This window comes from Sus scrofa, chromosome 2, assembly GCF_054392235.1.
Source record: "Sus scrofa isolate SSC_HxYL_T2T_F1_AM1 chromosome 2, Sscrofa_HxYL_maternal_Yorkshire_Landrace_v2.0, whole genome shotgun sequence".
NCBI classification, from domain to species: Eukaryota; Metazoa; Chordata; class Mammalia; order Artiodactyla; family Suidae; genus Sus; species Sus scrofa.
The window spans coordinates 13,495,782-13,509,813 of record NC_139384.1 but is presented as its reverse complement, the minus strand read 5'-3'; the positions used below and the strand labels follow the sequence as shown (position 1 = coordinate 13,509,813).

The 14,032-nt window shown below is 46.4% G+C and overlaps 1 long non-coding RNA gene and 1 other non-coding gene across 4 annotated transcripts; both read right to left on the bottom strand.

Annotated features, from left to right (window-relative positions):
- Nucleotides 1-3,811: 3,811 nt before the first annotated feature.
- Nucleotides 3,812-13,783, bottom strand: LOC146405109 (uncharacterized). Of its 3 annotated transcripts, none has more exons than XR_014836586.1 (3): nucleotides 13,452-13,783; nucleotides 9,288-9,398; nucleotides 3,812-7,998 (listed from the first exon to the last, which is right to left on the bottom strand). It is a non-coding gene; the product is annotated as an uncharacterized LOC146405109 (long non-coding RNA). The 3 variants fall into 3 exon arrangements; XR_014836587.1 differs by having other exon boundaries at nucleotides 3,812-6,549; XR_014836585.1 differs by having other exon boundaries at nucleotides 3,812-6,520.
- Nucleotides 10,174-10,246, bottom strand: TRNAM-CAU (transfer RNA methionine (anticodon CAU)). The gene has a single exon. It is a non-coding gene; the product is annotated as a tRNA-Met (tRNA).
- Nucleotides 13,784-14,032: the final 249 nt, after the last annotated feature.

The following is a 14,032-nucleotide window of genomic DNA, read 5'->3' as shown; positions in this document are numbered from 1 at the left end:
GGTGTAGGTTGCAGACACGGCTCGGATCCCGCTTTGCTGTGGCTCTGGCGTAGGCCGGTGGCTACAGCTCCGATTCAACCCCTAGCCTGGGAACCTCCATATGCCGAGGGAGCGGCCCAAGAAATAGCAACAATAACAACAACAACAACAACAACAAAGACAAAAGACAAAAAAAAAAAAAAAAAAAAAAATGGGACCTACAGTTGCTGGCCTAAACCACACCCACAGCCACACCAGATCCAAGCCGTGTCTGCGACCTGCACCACAGCTCTCGGCAACACCACATCCTTAACCCACTGAGCAAGGCCAGGGATCAAACCTGTGTCGTCATGGATACTGGTCAGATTTGTTTCTGCTGAGCCAGGAGGGGAACTCCATCTCCTTCAGGTTTTAAGCTAAGCGCCTTGGAACCAAACTATTTCTCCTCTCAGATGTGGGATGTATTTGCAGAAAGATTAATTCTGTTTAATTCAATTCAATGAGCTTTAATTGGGCATCTTCTATATGCCAGAAATGAATAGAACACTATCCACAATCCCATAAGGTAGGGAGAAAAAAAAAAAGGTAGATAGAGATGAAGGAACGGAGGCATTTGAACCCACCTCTAGTCATTCATCTCAGTTAATAAACATTTACTACTGAGTGCCAGGAACTGACTCTAGAAAACACCAGCATAAGGAGATGGGGTCCTTGGAGTTCCCAATGTGGCTCAGCGAATTAAGAACCCAACTGGTATCCACGAGGACACGGGTTTGATCCCTGGCTTCTCGCAGTAGGTTAAGGATCCGGCATTGCCGTGAGCTGTGGTGTAGGTCAGAGGTGAGGTACATATCTGGCATTGCTGTGGCTGTGGCTTAGGCCCACAGCTGTAGCTCCAATTGAACCCTTAGCCTGGGAACTCCCACAGGCTGCAGGTGCAGCCCTAGAAAGAAAATGTGGGGTCCTTTCACTTGAGAAAGCTCTCGAAATGTCAGGACAGAGAGAAAGAATGAAGCCCCTCCATGCATTTTTAATGCAAAGTAGTAAGCTTTAGGCTAGAGGCAGTCAACTGATTGTGTGGGAGCCTGGAAGGGGGGGTCACTTGATCCAGCCTTAGAGAGGGGCAGAGACTTCCTGAAAGGGGTGTGTTGATCCAGGTGAATTGCAAGGCATGCTCAGTTAGCTAGAGTAAGAATTTGGGATGAGGATGTTCCAAGAAGAGAGAACAGCATGAATGAAGGTGCGTGGCTGTGAAGATGAAAACTGAAAGAGGTTCCATAACATGGAGCAAAGTCTGCCCATCACTCTGGGGTTCTCCTTCCTTTCTCTCACAGAAAGACTCTGTCCCCAAAGTGAATTCGGGGTCTTGGATTTAGCCCAGGCTCCCCATCCTGGGATGGAGCTGAAACCCCCAGGCAGTAGAAAGACCCTTCAAGTCTGTACATGAGACAGACCTTCACGTGCCCAAGCGAGCCCCATTGGACCTGGATTCTAGTCCCACATCTGCCCCCCCAGTGCAGTCTGGCCACCTGCTCCCCAAGACCCCTGGGAGGCTAATTTCACAGAATTGGAGGAAGGCTGAAAATTGTAAGTCCAAGATAGAAATCATCTGGATGGAATCCCATCTCCACTATCCTTGGCTGAATAACCTTGGCAAGTTACTTCCCCTGTCTGTGCCTCCATTTCCTCATCTGTAAAATGGGGCTAATAATAGTGGCTGTGAGGAGTAACGAGCTAATATTTGGACAATTCATGATAGTTATAGTAACAAAATATTAAAAGCATGTCCAGTGAGCCCAGGAGTGAATGTGCTGGGTTGGAGGAACAGAAATATCTGAGCTTGTTCCCAATGGCAACACTATCTTCTTTGGGGAGGGGCACACCCATGACATATGGAAGTTCTCTGGCTAGGGGTTGACTTGGAGCTGCAGCCGCCAGCCTACCTCATAACCACAGCAACACCAGATCCGAGCAGTGTCTGTGACCTACACCACAGCTCACGCAACACCGGATCCTTTTTTTTTTTTTTTTTTTTGTCTTTTTAGCTATTTCTTGGGCCGATCCTGAGGCATGTGGAGGTTCCCAGGCTAGGGGTTGAATCGGAGCTGCAGCCACCGGCCTAGGCCAGAGCCACAGCAACGCAGGATCCGAGCCACGTCTGCAACCTACACCACAGCTCACAGCAACGCCGGATCGTTAACCCACTGAGCAAGGTCAGGGATCAAACCCGAGTCCTCATGGTTACTAGTCGGATTTGTTAGGCTAAACATTTTTGGGGGGAGGGGGTGCTTTTTAGGGCCCCTAGCCCAGCAGCTATAGCTCTGATTCAACCCCTAGCTTGGGAAATTCCATATGCCGCAGGTGTGGCCCTAAAAGCTAAAGAGCAAAAACAGAAAACGAACAAACAAAAAATTGTTCTTAAAGGCCAACAGTAAAAGTAGGTTGTGATGCTGACTGTACAACTCTAAATATAATAAAATTCATTGAAAAGAAAAAAAAAGAAAGGCCGACAAAGGACAAAAATCCCTTTAAATCCAGACAGCAGCTCTTGTTAAAAAAATAATAATAAAGAAATGAGGGAGCTTTGAAGAAGAGTAAATTAGCATTCTGACTAAGGGGGTTCTTCAAAAGGCCTGAGGCCTGACTCCTGTCACCCAGGTAACGAGATCCTGATCAGAGGACACAACCTGAGGTGGAAAGATGGGCTTTGGCTACCCCATCCCCCAGGGTTTTGTTCCCTCTTCCTTTTCTGTTTTAGCCTGAAGGAGATGGGGCTAGGAGAAAGCTCAGAGAGACAGAGCCCACCAGTGGGTCAGCTTCCCGGGTCAGCTAATGGTGGTGGGAGATGAAAACGTGGACAAGAGCAGAGCTCTTTGAGCTGGGAGCTTTGGCGACCAGTCAGAGCTGCACCTAGGCCTGAGGGAGCTTCTGACTAAATGGGAAGACTCAGAGGGGTTTGGATCACCAAGGAATACAAAGTTGAGCAAGCAAACCCGGATGAGGTTAAGCAATGACAGCATAGAGTTGGGTTGGATGAAAAGCATCAATCTAGCCCTGTTTGTCATACTTTTAAAAATCTTACCAAAAGGTCATTTTTTAGATAGCACACATGGAAATAGAGGCAATTAGTGCTCATGTTTAAATTGCTTTTTTAGGAGTTCCCATCATGGCAAAGTAGAAAAGAATCCAACTAGGAACCACGAGGTTGTGGTTCGATCCCTGGCCTTGCTCAGTGGGTTAAGGATCTGGTGTTGCTGTGGCTGTGGTGCAGGCCAGCAGCTGCAGCTCCTCGTTGATCCCTACCTGGGAACCTCCACATGTGCGAGTGCAGCCCTAAAAAGCAAAAAAAAAAAAAAAAAATTGCTTTTTAAAAAATGTTATTAAAATAGTTCACAGTGTTGTATTAATTTCTGCTGTACAGAAATTAATTTCTTTCTTACACTGAAGTGACTCAGTTACATATATATTCTTTTTCATATTCTTTTCCATGATGGCTTATCCCAGAATACTGAACATAGTTCCCTGTGCTGTTATACAGCAGGACTGTTGCAGGAAGAAGAACCCTTTCCAGGAGTTCCCATCGTGGCACAGTGGTTAACGAATCCGACTAGGAACCGTGAGGTTGCGGGTTCGGTCCCTGCACTTGCTCAGTGGGTTAAGGATCTGGCATTGCCGTGAGCTGTGGTGTAGGCTGCAGACGCGGCTCAGATCCCGAGTTGCTGTGACTCTGGCGTAGGCCGGTGGCTGCAGCTCCGATTCAACCCCTAGCCTGGGAACCTCCCTGGCTCTTGACTAATACTCAGCAATGAATTGTCTGAGGAGACACACAGGCTGGCAAAGCAAAAGACTTTATTGGGAAGTGGTGCCCAGGCAGAGAGCAGCAGGGTAAGGGAATCCAGAACTGCGCTGCCACGTGGCTCACAGTCTCTGGGTTGGCCTATACTTGGTCTGTCTGGCCCAGGATCCTTCTTGGTGGTGCCTGCATCTCTCCATCAAGACGGAATCCAGCACCAAGGATCCTGTGAGGTTGGTGGTCTCCTCCCTCCTATTGGCCCATCCCATAGTCTCCTGGTTGGTCTTCAGAGAAGCACTGTTTACCTCATCAGGAGGACCTCCTGTTGTGGGGCAATTCATGCAACTGGCAATTATGTGCCAGGCTGAGGTGGGTGGTTTCAGTCAGGGGTCTCCGAATAGGACTTTGTTGTTTATCCATTCTGTATATACTAGTTTGCACCTCTAATCCCAAACTCCCAATCCTTCTCCCCAGCACCCATCCTCCTGGCAATGACACACATTTCTATTTAATAAAGTAGGGGAGGTTCCTGGTGGCTCAGTGGGTTAAGGATCTGGCTTCTCCCTGCTTTGGCTCAGGTCACTGCTATGGTGCAGTTTCCATCCCTGGCCCAGGAACTTATGCAGACCACAGGTGCAGCCAAAAAAAAAAAAAAAAAAAAAAAAAAGGGAAAATGAGAAAATGAAAGTAACTCTGCCGTCACAAGGAAAGCAAGACCAAAGTATATGGGGGTGGGGGTGGGGTAAAAATCATCATGCTTCAGCCTTGAATTATTCATGTGTTCTTGGTGCAGCTGTTTCTCTCGAATTTGGCGGAGGGCTTGCTCTTCACACCCACCCTCTCCTGCACATCCATATAATATCTTTGTGTCTCAACGCTCTTAGCTTTATCAGTTCTTTAGAAGAGCTAACAGGCAGCTGCCAAAATGACCATTGGGATGGGTGTGTAGGAGGAAATAACCACTAGAAGGCAGGGTGGGACAATTTCATCTGTGTCCTTGATGGCCAGTGTCCAAGGACCTTGCTCATTCAATCCTCAGGAAATAGCTATTGAGCTTCTGCTGTATGCCGGGTAGTGGGCTGAAAGGAAGGTGCATGGACCAGAAATGGAATCTGTGCCTCTCACAAGGCAGGCAAGAACTCTGATTCTAACCACGAGGGCCTTCCTTCCACATCAGCCCCAGCCACAGCACACATCAACCGTTGACACCAGCGTGCAATTGGTACGCTTCTTTTAACACCCACTCTTCCTGTTTGCGGGTAGTCTTCTTCCTTTCACGAACCCAGATGAAGGATGGAAAGAGGTCAGAAAGATGGAACTCTTGGGGACCAATAGATGGGAATCCTGTCTAGCTGGGGGAAGAACTTTTGTACTAGACTCATTTGCACACTCCTTTCCCAATCCTGCACACAACTGTCACCTCTAGTTACACACAATCACTTGAGATTCTCAGCAGTTCATCCAGCCCCTGTGAGGAGTTCCCCCATCTCAGAAGCTCTGCCTTTTACCTTAGGCAAGATGTATCCACTTATTCAACAAACATTTACTGAGTACCTTCCAGATGGTGAACACAGGATGATGCTCAGGAATAGAAGAGTAAATAAGACAAGCAACACCCCTGCCCTCGGAGAGAATACATTCTTGGCCACAGATTGAAAAGTTTTAGGAACAAATGCAAAAATCATGCTAATCCTAAGGGAAAAGCGTGATGTTTGACCATATTACAATGAATAATTTTTATTCTTCAAAAGACAGTATTAATAGAAGGAAAAGGCAAACCACGGGATAAAATATATTTGCAACATAGATAACTGACAAAAGGTTTGTAATCCAAAAAGAACCCCTATGGAGTTACCTGGTGGCTCAGCAGGTTGAGGATCTGGTGTTGTCACTGCTGTGGCACGGGTTTGATTCCTGGCCCAGGAACTTCCATATGCCATGGGCATGGCCAAAACAGAAATAAAAAATGAAAAAGAACTCTTAAATTAAAAGAAAGAACCCAATAGATAAATGGACAAATATCAGTTAAGATAGACTAACAGCTATGGCAATCCACCTCCAGATCTCAGTGCCTTATAAAATAGAAGTTGTAGAAGTTTATTTCTTGCTCAGGAAAAGTCCAAAATTAATGTTTCTGATTGCAGGAGACTCTGCTCCACAAAGTCACTCAGTCACCTAGACTGACAGACACTCAGCTGCCTTTAACATGAGGCCTCCAAAGGCATCCTGGACATCTACACCCAGCCAGCAGATGGGGGAGAAAAGAACGTTTCATGGGTGGGAGATTTTTCAAGGCCAGGTCCAGAAGTGGCTCTTGTCATGTCCCCCAGTCATCCTTACCCAGATCTCAGCCTCTTGGCTTACAAAGCTGCAACTGAGGGGAGCAGGAAAATGCAGCTGAACTGTACGGCCAGGAAAGAAGGAAACAACTTTGATGAACAGTCAATTAGTTTCTGCCACAAGGCATTTCACCAAAGAAAAAAATCCAAATGGACAATGAACATAAAAATGTGCTCAGTCTCATTAGTGATCAAGGAAATAAAAATTAAGCCCAGGAGTTCCCACTGTGGCGCAATAGATTAAGAACCCAACATAATGTCTGTAAGGATGGGGGTTTGATCCCTGGCCTTGCTCAGTAGGTTAAGGATCCAGTGCTGCCGTGAGCTGTGGTGTAGGCCGCAGATGCAGCTTGGGTCCCATGTTGCTGTGGCTGTGGCGCAGGCCAGCAGCTGCACTCCAAATTAACCCCTAAACAAAAAAGAAATAAAAAGAAAAACCTGGAGACAGGAAAGAATTGCAGTTAGAGTTCACAGGCCATCTACTGGCAGAATTCCTTCTTGTTCACAAGAAGTCCCTCTTGTTCAATTAGGCCTTCAACTGTTGGGATGAGGCTCATCCACATCACAGAGGGCAATCTGCTTACTCAGAGTTCATTGATTTAATTGCTAATCTTTTCTGAAAAAAGAAACACTCTCAACAGAAACATTGAAACACTGAGAATAACGTTTGACCAAATACCTGGGCCCAGTGGCCCAGAAAATTTGATACATAAAAGTAACCATCACAAGGTCTTATACAAAAGTTTTGTAAAATGTTTAAATTGGTAAAATCACTTTGGAAGGGGTAGGAAAATGGAAAATGTGCCTATCTTCCAACTCCGCAATGACACCCCTAGGTACATATCCTAGAGAAACAGGCCACATGCACAGGTATGTTCCTAGCAGCATTATACCAAAGAAACCTAAAACTGGAAACAAGTGTCCATCAATAGCAGAACAGATGAAACGGTGGTATGTTCACATGATGGAATTCTACAGCGCAATGAAAATTGTAAAAACTACAGCTTCATGCAATGATATGGACAAAACTTGAAAGGCACAATGTTGAGTGAGAGAAGCCAGATGCTTAAAAATTCACACAGCACGATTTCATTTATATAAATTTCCAAAATGGGCCCAACTAATGCTATTGTTTAGGAACAGTGACATAGGTGGCAAATATATAAAGAAAAGTAAGGAAGTGATTACTATACATTCAGACCATGGTTTCCTGTAGGGAAATGGAGCTGTGATTGAAAGGGGAACAAAAAATGCTTCCAGCATGACACTAACGCTCTATTTCTTGAACTGGGTGGTGGTTACATGGATGTGAACTTCATAATATTTTGTTAAATTGTATATCTATTTTATGTAATTTTCTTTATGCATTACTCACTATAGTTTTTTTTTTTTTTAATGTTGCAAAGATGCTGGGCAGCCATTGCAGATTCCTTTTGCATTATGAAAAATGAAAAGAGGAATTTCATCAGGAAATGAAACTGTCTAGTTCCCATTGTAGCTGAGTGGGTAAAGGCGCTGACATCTGTGTGAGGATGCAGGTTCAATCCCTGGCCTCACTCAGGGGGTTCAGGATCTGGCATTGCTGCAAGCTGCCATGTATGTCACAGAGGCGGCTCAGATCCAGTGTTGCCTCAGCTGCAGCTCCAATTCAACCCCTAGCCCAGGAACTTCCATATGCCAAAGGTATGGCTGTAAAAAAAAAAAAAAAAAAAAGGAAAAGTGAAACTGTCACACTCCTGGACATCTGTCCAGATAAAACTATAATTCAAAAAGATACATGCACCCCTATGTTCACAGCAGCACTATTCACCATAGCCAAGATGTGAAAACAACTTAAACGTCCACCGACAGATGAATATGAATCCTCCATATGCCTCAGGTACAGCCCTAAAAAGCAAAAAAATAAATCAAATTAAATTAAATTAATAAAATTCATTGAATTAAAAAAAGAAAGAAAGAAAGAAAGAAAAGTCCTTAAGGAGTTCCCATTGTGGCTGGCAGGTTATGAATGTGACTAATATCCATGAGGATGTGGGTTCGATCCTGGCCTCACTCAGTAGGTTAAGGATCTGTCCCTGCCATGTAGGTCGCAGACGCAGCTCAGGCTCAGATCCTGAGTGGCTGTGGCTGTGGCGTCGGCTGGCAGCTCCAGCTCTGATTAGACCCCCTAGCCTGGGAACTTCCATATGCCTCAGGTGCAGCCCTAAAAATGAAAAAAAAGAAAAAAGAAAAAAAGAAGTCCTTCACTGGGAAGGTGACCATGTGGTCCACCCACCCAAATTGAGCAGTGCTAGGATGTAGGCTCCTGTCCCCTGTCGGGCAGGGATGAAGGAGGATGAGACCGGCTGGTTTATCCTCAGGAGCTGCAGGTCGAAAGAAGCAGTCACCATCTGAAGGGAACCAAGTTCATAGCTGTGTAAACAGTCCAAACTGGGTTTTCCATCTGAAAAGGTGGCACCAGAGCGCCGGAGTCATAGGTTAGAGTCAGAAATGTGGCAGAGAGACCAGGTGAGCTCTTACGTAAGAAGAGTGAAAGCCAGCAGGCGAGGGGGAGCCTTCTGGAACCAGAATGCAGTTAGGGGACTTGGGGATGAACCCAAATGTCTCTCAGTGTGAGAGCACAGAAATAGTTTGAGATACAACCACACAAGGGAATACGAGGCAGCTGTAAGGAAACTGCTGCAACGACAGGGAAAAAGGTCCTTGACACTGAGCGAGGAAAGAAATTAGGGAAGAAAAATAATGATGTCTATAGGAGAGGCAGACCTAACTTCATAAACAGAGAGGAGGTCTGAAAGAATACACTTGGAACTGCTATCAACAGCGATATCTGAAACAACTTTTCCCTTTATAAATGTTTGGATGATTTGAAAATTTTTACAAAGTTCACATGTGACACTGTAGCGATAACTTTGAAAGTATGCTGTAACATTTCCTTTAAATACATGTGGAGGAAGTTCCCGTTGTGGCTTTGCAGGTTATGAACCCAACTAGTATCCATGAGGATGCTCATTCAATTCCTGGCCTTGCTCAGTGGGTTAAGGATCCAGTGTCGCTGTGGCTGTAGCCTAGGTCAGCAGCTGCAGCTCTGATTGGACCCCTAGTCTCGGACCTCCATATGCCTCAGGTGCGGCCCTAAAAAAGCAAATAGAAATAATAATACTAAAATAAAATACCTGAGGAGTTCCTGGGTGGTGCAGTGGGTTAAGGATCTGGCATTGTCACTGTTGTGGCTCAGGCCCCTGCTTCGGCGTAGATTCGGTCCCTAGCCCCAGAACTGCTGCATGCTGCAGACATAGTCAAAAGAAAAAAGGAAAAAGAAAGAAATACATGAGCTTATTTAGAAGACCCATAAGGAGTCATCATGTTTCTATTCTATCCAGAAAAGCTTTGAATTCCTTGGCCTTCCAGGGCCTTCAGATAGCTTGTGAGTCTGGGGTTCAGAGTATTTGTTTCACAACAGTTATTTGGATCTATCTAATTCCAGCCTTTGTCTCTCATTCCCATCTACTTCCTACCAGTGGACTGGCAGGAAGACAAAAAGAGAGGGTATTTTATCTTACATTATTTTATTGTAATAAAAATTCTTAACATGAGGTCTACCCTCTTAACAAATTCTAGGTGTACATTGTTGTGGGCTGCAGGTACAATGTTGTATGGCAGATCTCTAGAGCTGGTTCATCTTATTTGAAGCTTTACACCTGATGATCAAGAATTCCCCATCCCCCACCCACCCCTGACAAATACCATTCCAATCTTTGATGTTATGAATTTAATGATTTAGGTAACACATGTAAATGAAATGATGCAGTACTTGTCTATGTCTGGCTTATTTCACTCAGCATAATATCCTCAAAGGCCACCACATTGTTCCATAGTGCAAAAGAGCCTCGTTTTTTTTTTTTGGCCACAGGGGCATGCATCGTCTTAACATGGGACTCAGTTCCCAGACCAGAGATTGAACCCAGGTCACAGAGGTGAAAGGTTCAAGCCCTAACCACTGGACCACCAGGAAACCCCCAAAATTCTTTTGTTTGGCAACAGGAGAGGACAAAACAAACCTGCCCCCTCTGAGGCTCGAACTCAGGACCTTCAGATTATGAGACTGACGCGCTGCCTACTGCGCTAAGGAGGCAGATGCAAGCTAGCCTTGTTTTTTTAAGGCTGAATAGTACCATGCTGTGTGTATCTATCACATTTTCTTGATTGTTTTCACATTTTAGCTATTGTGAATAGTGCTGCAGTGAACATGGGAGCACTCATATCTGAGAAGAGAGGCTTCAGCAGAAAGGTCCTGTGAATGAAGACTCTAGTGAGTTCCCGAGAAGGCTTGGTCTCTGGAAAGTGGAACAGGAAAGAACCGACAGGAGACAGACTGGTGCGAGGATGTCAGGGGTGCATGGCAGCAGAAACCCCACTGCCCCCTCACCCATGCCTGCCAAACCCAAGCCTTCCCCTAGAGACAACTATGCTTGTGGAAAATAAGAGAAAAAGTTCAGCCAGTGATCTGTCTTTAGCTACAGAGCATCAATCACGCTGCAGGAAAGCCAAAACACAGTTCTCAGAATGGCAGAAACATCATTCTCACACAAATACACAGTGAGAACATTAATGAGGCAAACATCGGGTTGACAAAACTGGTTCAAAGACCTAAGGAAGAAATTGATGTGGGTGTGTGGGGGTGCGGGTGTGTGGGGGTGCGGATGTGGGTATGCGTGTGCGGGCACACATACCCAATGAAAAAAATTCTAGGAGTTCCTGTCGAGGCTCAGTAATAACAAAACCGACTAGTATCTATAAGGATGTGGGTTCCAACCCTGGCCTCGCTCAGTGGATTAAGGATCTGGCATTGCTGTGAGCTGTGGTATAGGTTTCAGATGAGGCTCGGATCCCAAGCTGCTGTGGCTGTGGCGCAGGGTGGCAACTGTAGTTCCAATTCAACTCCCAGCCTGGGAACTTCCATATGCCACAGGTGCAGCCCTAAAATGAAAACAGGAAAAGTAAAAGAATTCTGAGATAACAGAGCTTAGTTATAATACTGGCTATTGCCCTATAGGGCTATAACCTTTGGGGTTATCATTATCTTCTCCTCCAAATGTTTCCATTTCACTCTCATCTCTCTTACACAAAAAATATTTGCATCTTAGCCTTTGCTGCAGGTCAACATCTGACGTTACAAACTCTGGGCCCTGATCCATTGCAAATAAGAAATCAAAGAAAGGAGTTCCCATCGTGGTGCAGCAGAAACGAATCCCACTAGGAACTATGAGGTTGTGGGTTCGATCCCTGGCCTCGCTCAGTGGGTTAAGGATCAGGCTCTGTCGTGAGCTGTGGTGTAAGTCGCAGACGCGGCTTGGATCTGACATGGCTGTGACTGTGGCACAGGCCAGCGGCCACAGCTCTGATTAGACCCCTAGCCTGGAAACCTCCATATGCCCGTGGGTGCAGCCCTAAAACAACAAAAAAATAAATAAATAAAAATAAGGAAAATTTTTTTCTCCTCCAATGGTATTCCTCAGAAAGTCTTAAAGAGAGGATGGAGCCCCAGGGCCCAGACAGTCTTTGCGTGTAATAGATCAACCTCTCCCTGCACCTACAGTAGTGCTCGGTGGTGCTGTCTGTGGGAGAACTGAGGATTCTCTGTGTTCTGAGAAACTGGTGACCCTGACCCTTCTGTCCTAGTTCCAAGTTTGGGGTATTCTTTCTTCAGAGGAGAAATTACAGGTGTATAGATTGTGAGAGCATTCCCTCGCGGCACTTTGCACCTTCTGAATCTGAGAACAGACCTGAAAGCGAAAAACTGATAAAACACTCTGAGTACGGAAAGAGCTTTAGGGAGAACCTGAACCTTCTCCAGCACCAGGAAACACAGGGAGGAGAAGTCATGGCCACATAGGGGACATGGGGAAAGAGTCTCCTGTGGGCCATCGCTCCTCACCCATTAGAAAGGGAGGTTCTCAAGGGTGAGAAACCCTGGACTTCCCCCCAGGGGTTCAGAAAGGACTGAATTCACAACCCTAGGCTGATGGCCTATGGAAAGCCCACACAAAGAAGAAATTCTGCAAACGTCCTGATCAACCTCAGGCCATTCATAAAGCCAGAAAAGGACCAGTGCCCTCCACCAGAGAAGGGCTTCGGCTTTGCTCCAGCTTGATCAGACAAGAGTCTCCCCAAAGCAGAGACACCCTCGAAATGTCCAGCGTGAGGAGACGGCTTTGGCCAGAGAGCTGAACTGTCTGAAGGAGGTATGCCCACACCCTGGGAAGACCGCTCCCCTGGTCCTTGTCCTCCCTGAGACTCTGGTCCTCAGAGCCCCTCGCTTCTGCAGCTGGACACGAGCTGTTCATTCTGCTGCTGGCTCCAGGCTATAGCTGCTGTTGTGTGCCAGTATTGCCTAGGGGGTAGTACAGGCTTCCTGGCTCCAAGAAATGTGGTCCACATCTCAGCTCTGTCACTTTCTAGCTGTGCAATGTTGGGTGAATCAAATAATTTCTGCTGAGTCTCATCCCTAAAAAAAATTCATTTAAGATGGGATTAATATTAGCACCCACTTTCTAGGTGTCATGAGAATTAATGAGGGGGCGAAATGAGGTTGTTTTCCACCACCTTCCTTTTGTTTGGCTGACCCATGTCCCAGAACCCACAAGTTCAAGGACCCCAGGTCAGGCCTTGTAGACGGAAAAGTGGCATTGTGTGTTCGGCTGTTCCAACCATGGCACTGAACTTCCCTATGACTTAGGAAGGTCCCCAGTGGCTGCAGGAAATGAAGCACCTGCAAAGCCAAGCACAGTCCTCTTGAGTCTTTTCCAAGGACCCACCTCCCCACCCTCACCCTGTCAAGGAGACAGCAAATATTCTCTCTCCGGTTTCTGCCTCCGGTCAGTCCTTAGAGTAGCAATTCTGGTGCTAGCAGCCACCTGTCCTGAGTGTGTCAAACAGGACAGGCCCAGCAGTGAGGTGATCACAGGACATTAAAGTTTTATTATTAGGTCATCAGAGATGGCCTCGTTTTGCAGAGGTAGGGTTGCCAGATTTAGCAAATAAGTTTTGCTATACAGAGTTAGTCTAGTTAAATCTGAATTTCAGATACTTCCCCCCCCAATATTTTTAGTATAAGTATGCCCCAATATTGCATGGGATATATTTCCAAAGAAATTTTTTGTTGTTGTTTATCTGAAATTCAAATTTAACTGGATTTCCTGTATGTTATCTGGCAACCCTGAGAGGGGAGCTAGGTGCTGAGAAGGAAAGCAACTAGCCAGGGTCACACAGCAAGCCAGGTCTCACAGCCAGGTCTGCTGGCTCCCAGGCTACGCCCTACCACCCCTCATCACACACACCCCAACTTTCTGTTTTTCACTTAAGGTGAATACTTGCTGGGCTGTGTGCCTCAGATTCCTCCTCTGTTGCACAAGAAAACCACTGGTTCCAGCTCCAGGCAGAGAAGCACGACACCCAGGGAGGAGAGCAGGGGCGAGATTCGGACTTCCGGAAGTGGGGTCCAGGCTTATCTCCAAGTGAGGGCAATCGAGAGCCAGCCACTTAAGTGCTGCAAGGCACGTATGGAGTTCCTGGGCCAGGGATCAGATCCGAGGCATAGTCGAGATCTACGCTGCAGTTGTGGCAACGTAGATCCTTAACCCGCCCAGAGGTGCTGGGGACTGAACCTGCATGCCTGCACTCCGGAGATGCCACTGATCCCATTGCACCACAGCGGGAACTCCCAGTTTCTTAGCTACCAAATGGGCCTATTTCCCAACCCTTACTTTGAGATGGCCAATTCCCGGAAAGCTGGTTGCTGTGCAAACTGTGGAGCACATTTTGTGTCAGTGCTGTCCCCATCATGACCCACGAAGATGGAGGAGGAGCTTGGGTGTGTAGAGCTGAGAGCTGCACCCAGGCTTCCCCACTCCTGGCTCCC